This window comes from Staurois parvus, unplaced genomic scaffold, assembly GCF_062004578.1.
Source record: "Staurois parvus isolate SC_StPar_1 unplaced genomic scaffold, SC_StPar_1.0 ptg000551l, whole genome shotgun sequence".
Classification (NCBI taxonomy): Eukaryota; Metazoa; Chordata; class Amphibia; order Anura; family Ranidae; genus Staurois; species Staurois parvus.
Genome location: NW_028318347.1, coordinates 1,169,479 through 1,185,585, shown reverse-complemented (window position 1 = coordinate 1,185,585; position 16,107 = coordinate 1,169,479). Strand labels below are relative to the sequence as shown.

General features: G+C 49.2%; 1 protein-coding gene across 1 annotated transcript in view; it reads left to right on the top strand.

The window, feature by feature from the left end:
• The window catches only part of LOC149451038 (uncharacterized), a 221,199-nt gene that overhangs the window by 112,535 nt on the left and 92,557 nt on the right, over positions 1–16,107 (top strand). The gene's annotated exons all lie outside the window — the stretch shown is intronic.

The window sequence follows — 16,107 nt, the reverse complement described above, 5'->3', positions numbered from 1 at the left end:
GTACTAGAAGTTTGGTGGTGTCTGGGGTGAGGAAGGAGCGGATCTTGGCAATGTTGCGAAGATGGAGCCTGCATGTGTTTGTGAGTGATTTGACATGCGGTTGGAGGGAGAGGTTCGCGTCAAGAATGACGCCAAGGACTTTGGCTTGCGGGGCGGAAGTGATAGTGGAGTTGTTGGTGATGATGGATAGGATGGGGGGGGGGTGTGGGCAGGGGGAAAGACGAGAAGCTCGGTTTTGGAGAGGTTAATCTTGAGGAAATGTAGCGACATCCAGTCTGAGATGTCATTTAGGAGGTGAGTGATGCGGGCGGAGATAGTGGGGGTGAGGTGAGGGGTGGAGAGGTAGATTTGGGTGTCGTCAGCATAGAGGTGATAGTTGAAGCCATGAGATTGTATGAGTTTGCCCAGGGAGGAGGTGTAGATGGAGAAGAGAAGGGGTCCAAGGACAGAGCCTTGGGGGACCCCAACAGAGAGGGGGAGGGAGGGGGAGGTGGCACCATTGTAGGTGACACTGAAGGAGCGTCGGGATAGGTAGGATGAGAACCAAGAGAGAGCAGCATCTCCGATGCCAAGGGAGAGTAGTTTATTAAGAAGGAGGGGGTGGTCAACTGTGTCGAAGGCCGCAGAGAGGTCCAGGAGAAGGAGGACAGAGTAGTCGCCCTTGGCTTTGGCGTTTAGTAGGTCGTTAGTGATTTTGAGGAGGGCGGTTTCAGTGGAGTGTAGGGGACGGAAGCCGGACTGTAGAGGGTCAAGGAGGTTATTGTCAGTAAGGTGGGAGCTTAGGCGATCGTAGACTAAGCGTTCAAGGAGCTTGGAGGTGAGTGGCAGCAGGGAGATGGGTCTGAGGTTGTTGGGGTCCGCGGGATCCAGGGAGGGCTTTTTGAGGATGGGGGTGATATGCGCGTGCTTTAGGGGGGAGGGGAATACGCCAGTAGAGAGGGAGAGATTGAAGATGTGGGTGAGGGAGCGGATGAGGGAAGAGGGGGGTGACCGGAGGAGTTGAGAGGGGATAGGGTCCAGGGGGCAGGTAGTGAGGCGGGCTTTTGAGAGGACTTTGGCGACTTCCTCAGTAGTGACAGGGCTGAGGGAGTGCAGTGCGGGGGGGGTTATGGTGGGCGGGGCATTGGGAGAGGAGGGGGGCAGTGCGGTTGTGAGGGCAGAGGAGGGGGGAGATGAAGGGGTGACGGGGGCGAGGAGGCTAGGTGGGGAGGTAGATTGCAAGTTGACGATGTCCTTACGGATAGCGTCAATCTTGTTGTGGAAATGGGTGGCAATTTCGTGGGCGGTGAGAGAGGTACTGAGTGGAGGAGGGGGGGGGAGAGCAGGGAGTTGAAGGTGGAGAAGAGTCGGCGGGGGCAGGAGGAGAGGGTGTTTATTAGGTTAACAAAGTAGGCCTGCTTGGCGGCGTGGAGGGAGGAGGTGTAGATAAGAAATGCAGATTTGTAGAGGGAGAAAGTATGAGGGGACCTGGTTTTGCGCCACAGTCTCTCCAGTGCGCGACTGCGACGTTTGAGGCGTTTAGTGCTGTCGGTCTGCCAGGGTTGAAGCGGTCTGGGTTTGATGATGCGTGTGGTAAGGGGTGCCAGAGAGTCTAGGGCAGCTGACAGTGAGTCATTGTACAAGGTGGTGGCTATGTCAGGACATGACAGTGAGAGGATGCTGTCGTGTAGGCAGTCGGCGGCAGAGTGGAGGGGGGCCGGGTTCAGGTTGCGGAGGTTGCGGCTGGTGATGGTTTGGCGTTTTTGAGGGGGGGAGTTGGGGGAAGGGGAGATGGAGAAGGTGATGAGGTGGTGGTCGGAGAGAGGGAAGGGGGTGTTCGCGAACTGGTTGAGGGTACAGAGGTGGGAAAAGACGAGGTCCAGGGTGTTCCCTCCGAGGTGGGTGGAGGATTGAGTGTGCTGTGTGAGCGCGAAAGAGGAGGATAGGTGGAGGAATTGGGAAGTAGCCGGGGTGTTGTCGTTGATGGGGATGTTGAAGTCCCCGAGGATGATGGTGGGGAGTTCAGAGGAGAGGAAGAAGGGAAGCCAGGCGGCGAAGTCATCCAGGAAGCGGGCTATGGGTCCGGGAGGCCTGTAGATCACTGCGATCCTTAGGGGGGTGGGTGAGAAGAGTCGGATGCAGTGCGCCTCAAAGGAGGGGAAGGAAAGAGAGGGTGGGTTGGGGAGGACCTGGAAGGTGCTAAGCGGTGACAGGAGCAAGCCGACACCACCACCTCTGCGATCGCTCAGTCTTGGTGAATGGGTCCAGATGAGACCTCCATGAGTGAGTGCCGCAGGGGAGGTGGAGTCGGTGGCCTGTACCCAAGTTTCGGTGATTGCTAGGAGGTTGAGGGAGCGAGAGATGAAGAGGTCATGGATGGCGGTAAGCTTATTGCAAACCGACCGAGCATTCAGGAGTGCAACCGAGAGAGGGGGGATAGATATGGGGAGGAGGGGTACATGTATGAGGTTGAGGGGGTCGCGTCGGCTGGCGTGAGCAGGGGGGGCTCTAGGGGGGGTGTGAGGTGGTGAGGGGCCAGGGTTTGGGGAGATGTCCCCAGCTGATATGAGAAGGAGGAGGGTGAGGAAGGTGGCGTGGGAACGGGAGGTGTAGGAGCGCTTGGGTCTGAAAGTGGTGGCAAGTGGGTCAGCGGGGAAGTGGAGTAAAAGGAGGAGGTGGTGGGTGCCGTAGTGGGGAGAGGGGAGAAGTGAGGGGGCGATATAGAGCTGCTTAGCGGGGGTGGGTGGGTAGAGGAAGGCGGTTTTAGGGATGGAGGAGAGGAGGACAAGGAGGAGGAGCGCGGGCGGCATGTTGGGGTGAGCGGGGTGCAGGAAGGGTCAGGGTGGGTGAGGGGGTGCTGGTCAGGGATGGCGAAGCAGTGTCCGAAACGCAGTGGGAGGTGGCTGGTAGTCCCAGGTGGGGTGGAGGGCAGGGGATCCCTGGTGGGATGGTGGCCGTGCTATCCCTGGTGGGTTAGTAGCGATCCCTGGAGGGATAGTGGTTAGGGGTCCCTGGTGGTTAGGGTTTCTGGTGGGTGGTGGGATCCCTGGTGGCTGGCGGTGGGATGGTGGTTGGGCTCCCTGATGGGTAGTGGGTGCCCCTGGTGGAGTACCTGATGTCCTGGAGCGTCGGGGTGGAGGTGGATCCCTCCTATGTTAGGAGGACCGTTGGTGCTGGTGGTGGTAGCTTCCCCGGAGGAGCGGAGGCGTCCCGCTGCGATTCCAGCCACGGCCGGCAGGAAACACCGCGGCTTCGGGTGCCGTGGTAGGCCTCAAGCCGCTTCGGACCGCCGGAGCTCCGCTGGAGGGGCGGAGTGTCTGTGTCCCCTTCAGGGTGTTGGTGGGGACATCGGCAGAAGGCTCAGGGGCCCGGATGGCAGCGGATCGGGCGCGGGGGCGCCGGAGCTGACGAGCACGTTGCTGCTCCGGGCGAGCTGGTACCCGGTGGTCGGGATGGACCCAGGGCCAGTGAGGGGGGCCCTGGGGAGGCTGGTTGATCGGCGGGGACCGGGGAACAGAGCAGCGGCGGCCTGGGCTGATGCCCGGCGATCCGGGTCGGCCGCGCCAAAAATCGAGGCCGCGGCTTCGGGTGCCGGGTAGGCCGCAAGTCCCGGAGGTCCGGGGAAAAGGTGCAGTGGCCTTACCTGGCTGATGAGCAGGGACCGAAGGATCGTGGGGCCCCCGTTAGGGTCCGCTGCTGCCCAGATGGCAGCGGATTGGGGCCAGGGGAGCAGGAGCTCGCCGACGCACGTCCTTCTCGCCGGACGTCCGGAGGCACCACCACTTATGGTGATGTCCCAGTTCAGCACATTACACCTTTAGGATTTGTAATCTACCCAAATGTATTATACATCAGTTTTTCATATCAGAGGGCTTTAATGTGCTAGAAAATGAGGATACGTATATTTTATTTGTTTTTCTAGGTAACACTTGTGATGTCACTACACTCCTAATGTAAATACGGTGCAAAAGAATTCTGTTTTTTTTGCTTTTACAGTGTTCTCCTATGCAGCGATCTGTTAAAACATTGAAAGCCCGGGGGGGGGGGGGTGATGATTCCGGTTTGTGTGCTTAGTGCTGAATGCCGGCTGTTACAGAGCCTCCAATACCTGGATCTGGTAAGACCGGTGCCGCTTTAATATGGCCCTGGGACCAATAGCCACTATCCCAGCTGAGACTCAAGTGGTTGTTTTTCTGAGTCCTTCTTGTAACATTTTATGACTTGTTGATCCTGCCAGTAGAGCCGTTATTTTTCTACTTCCTGAAGGAAGGAAACCATCCTAAAAATGGCAGCTGGAGGGGTTGAGACAAATCAAATAACACTGCTGGGGTGCATACAACTGTCAGCTTTTATTCATATGGTCTAAACCTTTGTAGAAAGGAACAAAACTGTTGCTGGAACTGCTTTACAAGTGTCAGTTGAAGTTGATTTGAATGTTTTTTTGTCTCTTACTGAACCATTTGGCATGTTTAACCTTCTTCCTCTCCAGGCCATTCTCCAGTTTTCAGCACCGTGACATTTTGACTGACAATTACTTGGTCATGCAACACTGCACTTAAATTCATTTTATATCCGTGTTGTGATAGATAGACATTTCTTTTGCTGATATTTAATCATTAATCATTGTTTTTTTTTTTCTATGAAAAAAGTTTCCCTTAGTTTCTGCTCTAAAACTTTACAAATAAATAATCTTCCTTGTTAAATGTAGGCCAAAGTATATTACTCTACTTTTGTTTTTGGTAAAAAAAAATATATTATTTAGTGTGTGTGAAAGTTATGGAGTCTCCAAACTATGGCAAATACACTGTATTTCAAGGTTACCAACCCAGATGTTGTGAAGGCCGGTCACATTTCTTGAGGTCCTAAAATGCCAGGACAGTACAAACACCCTCCAAATGACCCTTTTTTGGAAAGTAGACACTCCGGGGTCTTTAGTAAGAATTGTGGCTATTTTTGTTGTAGTTGTAATTTTGTGTCATTTTTTCTGAAACTGTAGCAAGTAAATTAAAGATGTTTTCTTCACATAGTTCTCATTTTAACAAGTTATTTCTCACACACGGCTTAGGTATACTTACAATTACACTCCAGAATACTTTCTTCTACTCCTCCTGAGTAATACATAGAGGGGCCCTGTGACGGAGGTGTGGGTGGAACAGAAGACACGCGGAGAGCAGGAGTACACACAAGGCTTTTATTGAAACACAGCGAGGAGCACATGACTGGCAGAGCAGAGTTCTGTTAGACAAAGGGTTAAGTCTACACACAGGATGGGGGCACAGTGGGGGGGCACAACTCTGGCCGGCAAAGGAATTCAATCCATACCACAGGGTTGGCAGAATTCCAGCAGACAAAAGGTTAAGTCCCTAACACAGTCTGTGCACACAGCAGAGGGGCAGAACTCCAGCAAACAAAGGGTTAAATGCTCAGCATAGGGTTAGCATACAACAGGAATGGCAGAACTCCGGCAGACAAAGGGTTAAATCCTCAGAACAGGGTTGGCATACATCAGGAATGGCAGAACTCCAGCAGACAAACAGTTAAATTTTCAGCACAGGGTTTGCATACAACAGGAATGGCAGAACTCCAGCAGACAAAGGGTTAAATCCTCAGCACAGGGTTTGCATACCACAGGAATGGCGGAACACCAGGAGACAAAGGGTTAAATCCTCAGCACAGGGTTTGCATACCACAGGAATGGCGGAACACCAGGAGACAAAGGGTTAAATCCTCAGCACAGGGTTTGCATACCACAGGAATGGCAGAACTCCAGCAGACAAAGGGTTAAATTCTCAGCACAGGGTTAGCACACAGCAGGGATGGAAGAACTCCGGCAGACAAAGGGTTAAATCCTCAGCACAGGGTTGGTATACCACAGGAATGGCAGAACTCCGGCAGACAAAGGGTTAAATTCTCAGCACAGGGTTGGCAGAACTCCGGCAGACAAAGGGTTAAATCCTCAGCACAGGGTTGGCACACAACAGGAATGGCAGAACTCCAGCAGACAAAGGATTAAATCCTCAGCACAGGGTTGGTATACCACAGGAATGGCAGAACTCCGGCAGACAAAGGGTTAAATTCTCAGCACAGGGTTGGCAGAACTCCGGCAGACAAAGGGTTAAATCCTCAGCACAGGGTTGGCACACAACAGGAATGGCAGAACTCCAGCAGACAAAGGATTAAATCCTCAGCACAGGGTTGGCACACAGCAGGGATGGAAGAACTCCAGCAGACAAAGGGTTAATTCCAGCACAGGGTTGGCACACAGCAGGGATGGAAGAACTCCAGCAGAAAAAGGGTTAATTCCAGCACAAAGGGCAAAAGGTTCAGGCAGAATAGGGATTGGTCCAGCATGCAGGACAAAGGGTCCAGGCAGAGCAGGGTTAATCCAACACAGAGAGTACAGCCAGAGGTATGGTCTCCAGGAAAGGGTTGTGGGGTCTGGCCACAGCTCAGAAGCAAAGAACAAAAGAAAGGAGCGCACAAACCTTGCGCATTACCTCAATAAACAATTCATGTATTTATTAATAAGTTATACTCACAAGAGTAGCAGTACAAAAGGCATATAACATCCAACACCAACGCAGGGTGAGACCACACGTGCGAGTTCCATCCAGAAGGGAGATAAACTCTTGCTCAACTCACGCGTTTCGAGGGGAGATCCCTTCTTCATCAGAGCTTAAACGTCTGCAAACGGTTTGCAGGATTAATTCATTTTCAGTGGTCAAAAGATAACTGACAGCCTCTCAGTTGAGTGTTTTCTGAGTCTTCATTCATAGGAGGCATTTAGCTGCTGTGTGTCAGGATTTCAGTGTTTACATCAAAACAGAGGCAAAACTTTTATGATTTAATATTCTGAAAGTGGGCGGTGCCTAAAATATGTACAAAGTATAAAAAGTTACAGAAAATACAAGAAATACAAGAAGACACACAAATGACTATTCACTATAAAATAAAAGGGAATAAAACAGAAATAAAACTTTTACCAAGAATTATCCTGCGACTGGAGAAAGTCAGAGAAAGTCCACAATCCGTTAGTCGATAGAACCGGCTCCATACGAATCACCACGTCCACCTCAAGTCCTCAATTTATGGGAATATGGACGTGGGTGGGACATTAGTCCTTGGCCAATCAACCCTGGAGGGTGTTCCCATACCAGCCCACAGGACGTTCTGGGTGCTGAAATGCCCAAAGTCCATTGGACCAGGAACGTTTTGAATCACCAAGTCGGGGATTGAATTTCCGACACCAGTGCATCAGTCCGATCGCGACAGTACCAATCACTGTTCAGCTGCCACAATCCGGCACCATATAACCATTTCCTGCATTTCTCTGGCATTCTACATAGACCACAAATACAGTTTTACATGCAGCTGTAGCCTACAGAGTGTCCAATCAGAAGGAAGTATTTTCATCTCTCTGCAACTAATATTTTAGCTTTTATGAGAGATGAAACATTCCCCTTTGATCTGTGTATATACGTCAGAGCTCCCCAGACAGATCGGAGCCCCCCTGGTCTCCTGCAGCCAAAATGTCTGGGAGTTCTTCTTTTATACCTCAGGAAGGTGGCAAAGTCTGATTATATATAGGTGACAAATCTTATTGGCACTTAGGTGTCACTTCCAGCCTGAGGAAGCTGCTCTGTCTTTTCAGATACTAATGGGTGGGCACATGTCTCTGAGTACCTATGACTGACTATATGACTGAATACATCTTTAATGACAAGGAATGAAACTAAATGTACGATTACATATTGCTACAGATCACATCTCAGCTCCTCACATCTGTACTTTTATGTCCCACCCTTCCTTACACTCACAGAAGGCGGTCAGAAGGTGATTAATCCATTCTTAACTTCCTCCCAGCTCTCACTCCTGGATGGATGGACGGATGGATGGATGGATAGATGGATGGATGGATGGATGGATGGGGGTACTTTATTACTAGCTTGTTACTCTCAATCCTTCGCTCATGATTCCTCCTTAGATTACCCCGAATTCACTCTCATGGATGGATGGATGGACGGATGGGGGTACTTTATGACCAGCTTGTTACTCTCAAGCCTTTGCTCATGATTCCTCAGTTTGAGAAATGTTTACAAAGAGAAGACCGCGCCCCTCTGATTAATAAACTATTAACTATATGACTGTGTAACGTGAAATATAATTACAATCCAGATTAATTAAATATAATTTGCTGTGAAATAATCTAAATAAAACAATGAATAGCGCAATAGTAAATATATAACAATAAAAAATATATAAAACTCAAACAAATTTTGGAAATAAAAATAAAAAATTATAAAAAAGTGAAATAAAATAAAAAATGAAAGTGAATAAAAAATGTCCAAATATGAAGTGTTCACGTCGCTGTTTAAATCTCGGCTTCAGTTCTGACCCCCTTATGTGCTCAGCGAATCCTAGCTGAATGTTAGCCGAATCCTAGCCGAATGTTAGCTGAATCCTAGCCGAATGTCAGCCGAATCCTAGGCAAGCCAAGCATATGATCCAATTACACGAACACTTCTATTCTGTGGTTGGATCCTTCAGAAGGACAAGGACTCTGGAAGTCCCTCTATATTCCTGGATACATCCCTGTAATAGTGCTGGTGTGAATAGAAGGATCTTCCCTCCGTATAGTGCAGGATTCCTCTCCTTCCCTCTACTTCTCTCCTCCGTATAGTGCAGGATTCCTCTCCTTCCCTCTACTTCTCTCCTCCGTATAGTGCAGGATTCCTCTCCTTCCCTCTACTTCTCTCCTCCGTATAGTGCAGGATTCCTCTCCTTCCATCTACTTCTCTCCTCCGTATAGTGCAGGATTCCTCTCCTTCCCTCTACTTCTCTCCTCCGTATAGTGCAGGATTCCTCTCCTTCCCTCTACTTCTCTCCTCCGTAAAAAAAAGTGTATCTGCAGAATGTCATTTATGGAAACAAATAGATACAATGTTTCAACCGCTGTATGGAGTGAATGTCCCAGAACTGTCAGAAATAGGCTATTTCTGACAGTTCTGTGACATTCCCTCCATACAGCGGTTGAAACCGCTGTATGGAGTGAATGTCACAGAACTGTCAGAAATAGACAGAAACTATCACAGAACTGTCCTTCTTCTCATCCTTCTCCTTCTTCTCATCCTTCTTCTCATCCTTCTTCTCATCCTTCTTCTCATCCTTCTCCTTCTTCTCATCCTTCTCCTTCTTCTCATCCTTCTCCTTCTCCTTCTTCTCATCCTTCTCCTTCTTCTCATCCTTCTCCTTCTTCTCATCCTTCTTCTCATCCTTCTCCTTCTTCTCATCCTTCTTCTCATCCTTCTCCTTCTTCTCATCCTTCTTCTCATCCTTCTTCTCATCCTTCTCCTTCTTCTCATCCTTCTCCTTCTTCTCATCCTTCTCCTTCTCCTTCTTCTCATCCTTCTCCTTCTTCTCATCCTTCTCCTTCTTCTCATCCTTCTCCTTCTTCTCATCCTTCTTCTCATCCTTCTTCTCATCCTTCTCCTTCTTCTCATCCTTCTTCTCATCCTTCTCCTTCTCCTTCTTCTCATCCTTCTCCTTCTTCTCATCCTTCTTCTCATCCTTCTCCTTCTTCTCATCCTTCTTCTCATCCTTCTTCTCATCCTTCTCCTTCTTCTCATCCTTCTCCTTCTTCTCATCCTTCTCCTTCTTCTCATCCTTCTCCTTCTTCTCATCCTTCTCCTTCTTCTCATCCTTCTCCTTCTTCTCATCCTTCTCCTTCTCCTTCTTCTCATCCTTCTCCTTCTTCTCATCCTTCTTCTCATCCTTCTCCTTCTTCTCATCCTTCTTCTCATCCTTCTCCTTCTTCTCATCCTTCTCCTTCTTCTCATCCTTCTTCTCATCCTTCTCCTTCTTCTCATCCTTCTTCTCATCCTTCTTCTCATCCTTCTCCTTCTTCTCATCCTGCTCCTTCTTCTCATCCTTCTCCTTCTCCTTCTTCTCATCCTTCTCCTTCTTCTCATCCTTCTCCTTCTCCTTCTTCTCATCCATTTCCTTCTCCTTCTTCTCATCCTTCTCCTTCTCCTTCTTCTCATCCTTCTCCTTCTCCATCTTCTCATCCTTTTCCTTCTCCTTCCTCTCATCCTTCTCCTTCTTCTCATCCTTCTCCTTCTTCTCATCTTTCTCCTTCTTCTCATCCTTCTCCTTCTTCTCATCCTTCTTCTCATCCTTCTCCTTCTTCTCATCCTTCTTCTCATCCTTCTCCTTCTTCTCATCCTTCTTCTCATCCTTCTTCTCATCCTTCTCCTTCTTCTCATCCTTCTCCTTCTTCTCATCCTTCTCCTTCTTCTCATCCTTCTTCTCATCCTTCTCCTTCTTCTCATCCTTCTTCTCATCCTTCTCCTTCTTCTCATCCTTCTCCTTCTTCTCATCCTTCTCCTTCTCCTTCTTCTCATCCTTCTCCTTCTCCTTCTTCTCATCCTTCTCCTTCTTCTCATCCTTCTCCTTCTTCTCATCCTTCTCCTTCTTCTCATCCTTCTCCTTCTTCTCATCCTTCTTCTCATCCTTCTCCTTCTTCTCATCCTTCTCCTTCTCCTTCTTCTCATCCTTCTCCTTCTTCTCATCCTTCTTCTCATCCTTCTCCTTCTTCTCATCCTTCTTCTCATCCTTCTCCTTCTTCTCATCCTTCTTCTCATCCTTCTTCTCATCCTTCTCCTTCTTCTCATCCTTCTCCTTCTTCTCCTTCTTCTCATCCTTCTCCTTCTTCTCATCCTTCTCCTTCTTCTCATCCTTCTCCTTCTTCTCATCCTTCTCCTTCTCCTTCTTCTCATCCTTCTCCTTCTCCTTCTTCTCATCCTTCTCCTTCTCATCCTTCTCCTTCTCCTTCTTCTCATCCTTCTCCTTCTTCTCATCCTTCTCCTTCTTCTCATCCTTCTCCTTCTCCTTCTTCTCATCCTTCTCCTTCTTCTCATCCTTCTCCTTCTTCTCATCCTTCTCCTTCTCCTTCTCCTTCCTCATCTCCAAGGGCATTTAAATTAAAGGTACAGTGTTCTGCACTAATTTAAAGGCTCTCTGAAGCCTAGAAACCCTTTTTATAAGTTAACTTCGTAGCAAATAAATTCGCATCGAATCAAATTTCTTCCTGAAATTCGCCAAATCAGCCGAATCAAATTTTTGAATACTTCGCTCATCTCTAGTGAGGATCTTTGGTATTGCCTAAAAATTTCTGTACGACTTCTTTAAATGCAATCCACCCTTCTTTGTGAGGATCCGTCATGGTATTGACAAACTCTTGATCAACTCTAAGCCTTCTAATGTCTGGTCCGACGAACACACCTTCCTTCAATTGTGCCCCTGACAGGCCTGGAAAGTTGGTGACCATTTGAATTTGAAGCATTCTCCATCTCTTGGAAGTGATTTTACGAATTGCTTCATCAATCCCAATTTTATGTGGAGAGGTGGTAGAAGAACTTTATGGGAAGGTACCAAAGTTACCCTCGGCTGTCACCTCTTCTTGGTCCAGTGATTTTGTCGGTCTCGACTGTCCCATAGACACAGAAAACAAGGGTATTTGGTATCCCACCCACTGGATTCTTCAGGAAAGATTGACCCCTTCTACCATTAGAAGCACAGACTCAGGGCTGAGGCTTACCCTCAGTAGTCAGACATGTCACTCAGAGCAGCACATGTATTCACCCCCTTTGCAAGGAGGGAGGGGCAGAGATTGTTTACCTGCAAATTATTATTATTATTATACAGTATTTATAAAGCGCCAATAGTTGGCTCAGCGCTGTACATTACAAAGGAGGACAGAACATGTGACAGAACAATACCAATACAATGCAAAACATGAGGGGATTGAGGGCCCTGCTCTTTTGAGCTTACAATCTAGGAGGGAGGGGATGGTGGCACAGGAGGAGATAGCTGTGGGGGATGGAGTGGTAGGAAAAGAGGAGGTCGTCAAGTTAGCAGGGGGTGGGGTAGGCTTCCCTGAAGAGATGGGTTTTCAGGGTGCGCCTAAAGGAGAGGAGAGTAGGTGATAATCTGATGGGTTGGGGCAGGGAGTTCCGGAGGATGGGTGACACCCTGGAGAAGTCCTGGAGGCGGGCATGGGAGGAGGAGACCAGGGAACTAGAGAGAAGGAGGTCTTGTGAGGAGTGGAGTGTGCGTGTTGGGTGGTACTTGGATATTAGGTCAGTGATGTAGTTCAGGGCAGTATGGTGGACAGCTTTGTACCTCAGTGTTAGGATTTTGAATTTGATCCGTTGCACAATCGGAAGCCAGTGGAGGGATTGGTAGAGGGGGGTGGAGGACACTGAATGGAGGCCAGTGGAGGGATTGGCAGAGGGGGGTGGCGGAAACGGAGCGATTGGAAAGGTGAATGAGTCTGGCAGCCGTATTCAGGATGGACTGAAGCGGGGATAGCCTGTGACGAGGCAGGCCAGTGAGGAGGGAGTTGCAGTAGTCGAGTCGTGATATGATGAGGGAGTGGATGAGCTGTTTAGTGGTTTCTGGGGTTAGGAACGTGCGGATTTTGGCGATGTTGCGGAGGTGGAGTCTGCATGAGTTTGTTAACCGCATGCTGCCCAGCCACTGTATATGTACGGCGGCAGGGCGGCACTCACAGGCAAAACCATGTTTTAAGACATGTGTTTTGTAAACAAATAGGGGGCGCGCGAGAGGCGCGCTGCCACCCTATTTGTCCTGTGGATCACCGCCGCAGATGTCAGTCGCCGGGTCACAGCCGCTCCTTAGTGGCTATGTCCCGGCGATCGGCGGCAATCAGTGACAGTGAGCAAAGCTGCAGTAGCTGTGCTGTCTGTCACTTCCTTCTTAGCTCGAGGATGAGCTGATCGAGAAAGAGGAGTTTCTCTTTCTCAATCAGCCTTGTCCCGCCCAGTACACACCCCGCCCCCTAGTAAAACACTCCCCTCACTCCTATAACCATTCCCTACAAAATAAAGTTAACCCTTTCCTCCCCAGTGCCATTAGTACAGTGTCAGTTTTTTTTTTTGCACTGATCACTGTATTAGTGTTTTTGGGGATGTCAGTGACCCCAAGTCAGTACCCCCCAATGTCAAAATGTCCGCCGCAGTCCCGCAGTCCCGTCATAAGTCGCTGATCACTGCCATAAGTCCCTGATCGCCGCCATTATTAGTATAAAAAAAACCCTAAAAATCCCAGTATCTTTCCCGCCATTTGTAAACGCTATAACTTTCACGTAAACCAATTAATTTACACGTATTGGGTTTTTTTTTTTTAGCAAAGACATGTCGCAGAATGCATTTTGGCAGAAATTTATGACTAAATTTGATTTTTGCATTTTTTTTTTTTACTGGACATGTTTTATAGCAAAAAGTCCAAAATATTGTTTTTTTTTCCTCAGAATTGTCAGCCTTTTTTTTTATAGCGCAAAAAATAAAAACCGCACAGGTGATCAAATACCACCGAAAGAAAGCTCAATTTGTGGGGAAAAAAGGATGTAAATTTCATTTATGTACCATATTGCATGACTGCGCAATTGTCCGTTAAACTAGCGCAGCGCTGTATAGCAAAATGAAATGGCGTAAATTGCAGTATCTATACCATAGTTTGTAGACGATATAACTTCACACAAAGCAATCAATATACACTTATTGGGATTTTTTTTTACCAAAAACATGTAGCAGAATACATTTTGGCCTAAATTTATAACCAACTTTGAGTTTACTATATATTTTTTATAACTGAAAATAAAAAATATTGTTTTTCTTCAAAATTTTTGGCTTTTTTTTGTTTATAGCATGAAAAATAAAAAGCGTACAGGTGATCAAATTACACCGAAAGAAAGCTCTATTTGTGAAAAAAAGGACGTAAATTCCGTTTGGGTGCAGCATTGCATGACCGCGCAATTATCAGTTGAATTAGTGCAGCGCCGAGTAGCAAAAAGAGGCGTGGTCATTAAGGGGGGTAAATCCTCTGGAGCTAAAGTGGTTAAAGATTGGACTTGGGGCTGGAAGGATAGGTTGGAGTCCAGAATGACACCCAGTACTCTGGCCTGCGGGGCGGGTTTGATGGTGGTGTTGTTGGATGTGTTGGAGAAGTCAATGGGGGGTGGTGTCCGGGCTGGAGGGAAGGCAAGAAACTCGGTTTTGGAGAGGTTCAGTTTAAGGAAGTGGAGCGACATCCAGTCTGATATGTCGCTCAGTAGGTGTGTGATTCGGGCGGAGACCGAGGGGGTGAGGTGGGGGTTGAGAGATATATTTGTGTGTCGTCGGCATAGAGGTGGTAGTTAAAGCCGTGAGAGTGTAGGAGTTGGCCAAGGGATGAGGTGTAGATGGAGAAGAGAAGGGGCCCGAGGACAGAGCCTTGAGGGACCCCAACAGAGAGGGGGAGTGAGGGGGAGGTGGTAGCATTATAGGTAACGCTGAAAGAGTGTTGTGACAGGTAGAATGAGAGCCAGGAGAGAGAAGAATCTTTGAGGCCGAGGGAGTGTAGTTTTTTGAGGAGGAGGGGGTGGTGGACTGTTTGGAAGGCCGCAGAGAGGTCAAGGAGTAGGAGCACTGAATAGTGGCCATTATCTTTGGTGGTTAGCAGGTCGTTGGAGAGTTTGAGTAAGGCAGTTTCGGTGGAGTGTAGGGAGCGGAAGCCGGACTGTAGGGGATCGAGGAGGTTGTTGTCGTTGAGGTGAGAGCATAGGCGGGTGTAGACTAGGCGCTCGAGGAGTTTAGATGTAAATGGGAGCAGGGAGATGGGTCTGAGGTTGTTCGGGTCATTGGGGTCCAGGGAGGGCTTTTTAAGTATGGGGGTGATGTGTGCATGTTTCAGAGGGGAGGGGAAAGTGCCAGAGGAGAGGGAGAGATTGAAGATGTGGGTGAGGGAGCGTAGGATGGAGGGGGAGGGAAGTTGTAGGAGTTGTGAGGGGATAGGGTCGAGGGGGCAGGTGGTGAGGCGGGCATCAGAGAGGATCTTGGAGACTTCCTCGATGGTAGTAAGGTCAAAGGTGCAGAGTGTTGGGGGAGCTTCAGTATGTAGGGTGGGGTGGAAGTGGAGGTCAGATCAGTGGTGGGGCCATGGGAGAGGGGTGATGAGGGGGTAGCTGAGTGAAGGGGAACGGGGTTGGAGGGAGTTTGAGCAGCGACGAAGTCCCTGCGGGTTATGTCGAGGGGGAGGGAGGATGAGGGGGTAGCTGTGTGAGAGGGGACAGGTTGAGAGGGCGTGTGAGTTGCGGCGATGTCCTTGCGAATTGTGTCAATCTTGTTTTTGAAGTGATTGGCAATCTCAAGGGCAGTGAGTGAGGTGCTGGGTGGAGGTGGCAAGAGTAGAGAGTTGAAGGTGGAGAAGAGTTGGCGAGGATTGGAGGAGAGGGCCTTGATGAGGGTCAGGAAGTAGGCTTGTTTGGCTGCGTGGAGGGAGGAGGTGTAGGTGTGGAAGGCAGATTTGTAGCGGGTGAAGGCTTGTTGGGATTTGGTTTTGCTCCATAGTCGCTCTAGGGCATGACTGTGTCATTTGAGGGTTTTGGTGTGATCAGTCAGCCAGGGCTGGAGCGGTCGGGGTTTGATGTTGCGTGTGTTTAAAGGCGCTAGTGAGTCAAGGGCTGTTGACAGCGTGTTGTTGTAGGCGGTCATAGCCAAGTCGGGGCAGGACAGGGGGAGGATGCTGTCATGGAGTTGATCAGCTGCAGAGTGGAGGGGGAAGGGTTAAGGTTGCGGAGGTTACGGCTGGTAGTAGTGTGACATTTGGAGGGGTAGGCGTTGGAGGACGAGGAGATAGAGAAGGTGATCAGGTTGTGGTCAGAGAGAGGGAAGGGGGTGTTAGTGAGGTTGTGGGGAGCGCAGTGGTTGGAGAAGACAAGATCAAGGATATTACCGTTGGAGTGGGTGGTGGATTGTATACACTGTGCGAGTGCAAAGGAGGAGGTTAAGTGGAGGAGATGGGATGTGTCCGGGTTGTCAAGGTTGACAGGGATGTTGAAATCCCCAAGGATGATGGTGGGTAGCTCAGAGGAGAGGAAGAAGGGTAGCCAGGAGGAAAAGTCATCCAGGAAGCGGGATATGGATCCAGGAGGCCGGTATATCACAGCAATCTTCAGGGGGGTTGGGGAGAATAGTCGGACGCAGTGGGCCTCGAAGGAGAAGGATAGGGAGGGGGGTTTGGGAGGACTCGGAAGGTGCTCTGTGGTAACAGGAGCAGACCAACCCCACC